This window comes from Alosa alosa, chromosome 21 (assembly GCF_017589495.1).
Source record: "Alosa alosa isolate M-15738 ecotype Scorff River chromosome 21, AALO_Geno_1.1, whole genome shotgun sequence".
Taxonomy (NCBI): Eukaryota; Metazoa; Chordata; class Actinopteri; order Clupeiformes; family Clupeidae; genus Alosa; species Alosa alosa.
The window spans coordinates 21,387,351-21,392,350 of NC_063209.1; the positions used below are offsets into that span (position 1 = coordinate 21,387,351).

The following is a 5,000-nucleotide window of genomic DNA, read 5'->3' on the forward strand; positions in this document are numbered from 1 at the left end:
CCAACCCATCACAACACCCCCCCCCCTCTCTGTCTCCCTCTCCCTCCTTCTCTCTGTCTCCCTCTCCCCTCCCCTCCAGGCTGGCATGGGCCTGGCTGCCGCACGCCACACTGCCCAGGGAGGATGCAGCTTTTCGGGGGGAACTGGCAGCCGGCAGCCTGGCCAGTCTGGCTCTAGCCCTGGCGGCCTGGCTGCGGGTCAGCTCCCTCTGTTTTTGGGAAGGGGTGCTGGGAGGGGGGGGGGTCTGAGGGTACAGGATGATGTGTGTGTGTGTGTGTGTGGGGGGGGGTTACCTCTGGCCAAGCAGGGCTTTAGAGTGATGTAGCCATGGAACCCAGTTAGATTTAAAAGCACACCGTCCGGCGCCGAGACGAGGATGTGCATGTGTGTGTGTGTGTGTGTGTGTGTGTGTGTGTGTGTGTGTGTGTGTATATGTGTGTGTGTGTGTGTGTATATGTGTGTGTGTGTATTATTATTGTGTGTATGTGTGTCTGTGTGTGTGTGTGCGTGTGTGTGTGTATATGTGTGTGTGTGTGTGTGTGTATATGTGTGTGTGTGTGTGTCTGTGTGTGTGCGTGTGTGTCTGTGTGTGTGTGTGTATGTGTGTGTGTGGGTGTGTGTGTGTGTGTGTGCATGTGCGTGCAAAGGCGGGTTGGTGCAAATTTTTGAGCTTGTGCTCGCTGTAAATTCAATGAGCAGAAAATGTAATGCAGTGTAATTTGGTTTCTGCATGTGTGTGTGTGTGTGTGTGTGTGTGTGTGTGTATGTGTGTGTGATTGAGACGGTGTGTGTGGTACAGAGTCCATCTGTACGGCCAGAACCCCAATTAAAGTCCGGCAGAGAGAGGGGTGTTGCTTGCTAGCGGGCTGCACAGGCCAAGGCCAGGGCTCTGGACAGTGGGGGAGGTAATGTGGGTGGTGGTGGTGGTGGTGGTGGTGGGATTGGGGCAGTTTTGGCTTCCTGCACCAGTTTTGGCCCAAACTGGCATTTTCAGCCAGATGGCGCTGAGAATTTTCTAGTGCAGGTTCCTTCTGACGTCTTGTGCGAAAACACCACACCTCCACCTGCCTGCAAGACGCCAAGGCGCCACCACACCTCCACCTGCCTGCAAGACGCCAAGGCTCCACCACACCTCCACCTGCCTGCAAAACGCCAAGGCTCCACCACACCTCCACCTGCCTGCAAAACGCCAAGGCTCCACCACACTGCAAGGAAGCGCTGGACTAGGCTGCTGTACGCTGGGTCTACAGAGGTTAAAGGAGCAATATGGAGCTTATGTTATGAGCCCCACCATGATAATGACATTAATGTACTCTAAATCAGGGGTTTTTAACTGATTGTGAACCAGGGACCACCATTCTGACTAATTACGCAACCACCACTGAATAAAAATACTGATTCCCACATTGAAACTACATCACTGAATCCATGGTCACGGACCACTAGCAAGGTCCTCACGGACCACAAGTGGGCCGCGGACAACTGGTTGAAAACCCCTGCACTAAATCAATACTGGGGTCATGTTAATTTTTTAATTTCTGCCATTTATTAGACATATTTGGAAAACGTATTTTATAACATGTTGAATAACATTTTGGTGTGTTTTTTAACACACATATTCTGCAATGTTAACGCACCAGTCTGGTTGTGAATGCCAGTGTGAAGTGAATAACCAATAACAACAACACAAGAGTAGGCACCCTATGGGCTCTATAGGGCTCAACAACACAAGAGTAGCCACCCCACGGGCTCTATAGGGCTCAACAACACAAGAGTAGGCACCCTATGGGCTCTATAGGGCTCTTTCAACAACACAAGAGTAGGCACCCTATGGGCTCTATAGGTCTCTTTCAACAACACAAGAATAGGCACCCTATGGGCTCTATAGGGCTCTTTCAACAACACAAGAGTAGGCACCCTATGGGCTCTATAGGTCTCTTTCAACAACACAAGAATAGGCACCCTATGGGCTCTATAGGGCTCTTTCAACAACACAAGAGTAGGCACCCTATGGGCTATATAGGTCTCTTTCAACAACACAAGAATAGGCACCCTATGGGCTCTATAGGTCTCTTTCAACAACACAAGAGTAGGCACCCTATGGGCTCTATAGGTCTCTTTCAACAACACAAGAATAGGCACACTATGGGCTCTATAGGGCTCTTTCAACAACACAAGAGTAGGCACCCTATGGGCTCTATAGGTCTCTTTCAACAACACAAGAATAGGCACACTATGGGCTCTATAGGGCTCTTTCTCTTTCCTTTTTTGAAACTCCATCTAACATGCATCTCCCTCTATCTGTCTTTCTGGCTCTGTCACACACATACACACACACACACACACACACACACATAGGTGGAGGAGAGTTGTGGGGGAGCCATCTATCTCTGCTCTCTGTCTGAGAATGAGAAGAGAATGAGATGAGATGGGGCTATGAAGAAGTCCATCTGGCCTGATGTATGTAACCCCCCACCTCACACACACACACACACACACACACACACACACACACACACACACACACACTCGTCCGTGCTGGTGGTTCTCTGACATCCTGTACATGTGGGCTCGGCAGCTTTAATTAAAAGCAGGGGCCAGGGCACCTGCCGCTCCAACAGGCCTGGGACCTGTCCTGGTGAATTAAACATGCGGCTGCACACTCATGAATACTGCATGGCCCGTGTGTGTGTGTGTGTGTGTGTGTGTGTGTGTGTGTGTGTGTGTCTGTGTGTGTGTGTGTAAGAGAGCAAGTTCATGTGTGTGTGTGTGTGTGTGTGTGTGTGTGTGTGTGTGTGTGTGTGTGTGTGTGTGTGTGTGTAAGAAAGCAAGTTCATATGTGTGTGTGTTCATGTGTGTGTGTGTGTGTGTGTGTGTGTGTGGGTGTGTGTGTGTGTGTGTGTGTGTGTGTGTGTGTGGTCGTGCTACCTCTGATTCAGGATCAGGAGGGGTGATCACCCCATCCCAACCATCTCACCCCCCCACCTCCCTCAGCTCAGCAGGGGAAAGCATAACTACAGGGAGGCCCCAGAGGACCAGAGAAAGCACACACAATGCACACAATGCACAAACTACATTATTTTCAGTGTGTGTGCTAAATGTAGTTGTGCATTTAATGTAGACTAGTGTGTGTCTGTGTTTATATGTGTGTGACTGTACGTGTGTATATATACGTGTGTGTGTGAGTGTGTGTGTGTTTGTGCGTGTGTGTATATATGTGTGTGTTTGTGTGTGTGTGTGTTTTGTGTGTGTGTGAATACAGTTGTGTGGAGCCATGCGGACACATGCATGCATGTTGGAATGTTCCTGTGCGCACCTGCCTGCACTTCATATTGTGGACACACCACACGGTGAATACTAAATACTAACATATACTACACACACCCCACAGTGAATACTAAATACTAACATATACTACACACACCCCACAGTGAATACTAAATACTAACATATACTACACACATACTGTTGTGCTGCCTGCATCCTCGGGAGAGTGTGTGTTATCATGGCTGTGTTCTGGGCAGGTGGGAACTCATTCACAAATGATCCAATGTATGCTTAAGTCAAATCTCACCAGAATAATCTACAGATGAACATTTAAATATATCGCTATCCTCACACATCTACTCTTACACTCACACACACACAAACACACACACACACACAATTCCTCTATTTCACTCTCCCACCCTTTATAACACACACCCACACAGACATACACACACAGACACACACACAGACACACACACAGCTTGGGTGTCATACTGTTTCCCTACCAGTAGTTTTCTATCACCTAGGCCCTGACCATGTGTGTGTGGAGCCCAGTGCAGGCGGAGAACTGACGGAGTCCTTATGTGATGCAAGCGCTGATTCAGTGCGTCTCTACCCACCTCCCCATTCCTCTACCCACCTCCTTCACTCACCTCCCCACTCCTCTACCCATCTCCCCACTCCTCTACCCACCTCCCCATTCCTCTACCCACCTCCCCATTCCTCCTCCTGCCTCCCCACTCCTCCACCCACCTCCCCATTCCTCCACCCACCTCCCCACTCCTCTACCCACCTCCCCACTCCTCTACCCACCTCCCCATTCCTCTACCCACCTCCCCATTCCTCCTCCTGCCTCCCCACTCCTCCACCCACCTCCCCATTCCTCCACCCACCTCCCCAATTCCTCCTCCTGCCTCCCCACTCCTCCACCCACCTCCCCATTCCTCCACCCCACCTCCCCACTCCTCCTCCTGCCTCCCCACTCCTCCACCCACCTCCCCATTCCTCCTCCTGCCTCCCCACTCCTCCACTCACCTCCCCACTCCTCCACCCACCTCCCCACTCCTCCTCCTGCCTCCCCACTCCTCCACCCACCTCCCCATTCCTCCTCCCCTGCCTCCCCACTCCTCCACTCATCTCCCCACTCCTCCTCCTGCCTCCCCACTCCTCCTCCTGCCTCCCCACTCCTCTACTCACCTCCCTACTCCTCCACCCACCTCTCCACTCCTCCACTCACCCCCCACTCCTCTACTCACCTCCCCACTCCTCTACCCACTCCACTCCTCCTGCCTCCCCAGCCTCCGCGCCTGACGGAGATTACAGCTGAACTGCAGCTCCGCGGGGAGACCATGATTTGCCAAACCAATGGGAAAATCAATGCCTGAGCAACAGCACACAGTGCAGAGGAGCTCTGGTCAATACACACTTGTATATTCTGAATGGATAAAATATATGTATTTGTGTGTGTGTGTGTGTGTGTGTGTGTGTGCGCGTGCGTGGGTGTGTCCCTGTGTGCGTGCGTGTGTGTGTGTGAGTGCCTGCGTGTGTGTGTGGCTAGTATGTTACCTGCATACTGGACATGTATCCATACTGTATGTGCAGTCCCATGTGAGAGTGAGTGTGTGGTGAATACATGTGTATAAATGAGCATGTGTACAATGCCGTGTGGCATCGTGTGTGTTTGGGAGAGTATGTGTACACACATGTACATCTGTGGATATATGTCTTTG

General features: G+C 51.2%; 1 protein-coding gene across 1 annotated transcript in view; it reads right to left on the minus strand.

Annotated features, from left to right (window-relative positions):
• The window catches only part of LOC125286030 (teneurin-2-like), a 215,446-nt gene that overhangs the window by 100,769 nt on the left and 109,677 nt on the right, over nucleotides 1–5,000 (minus strand).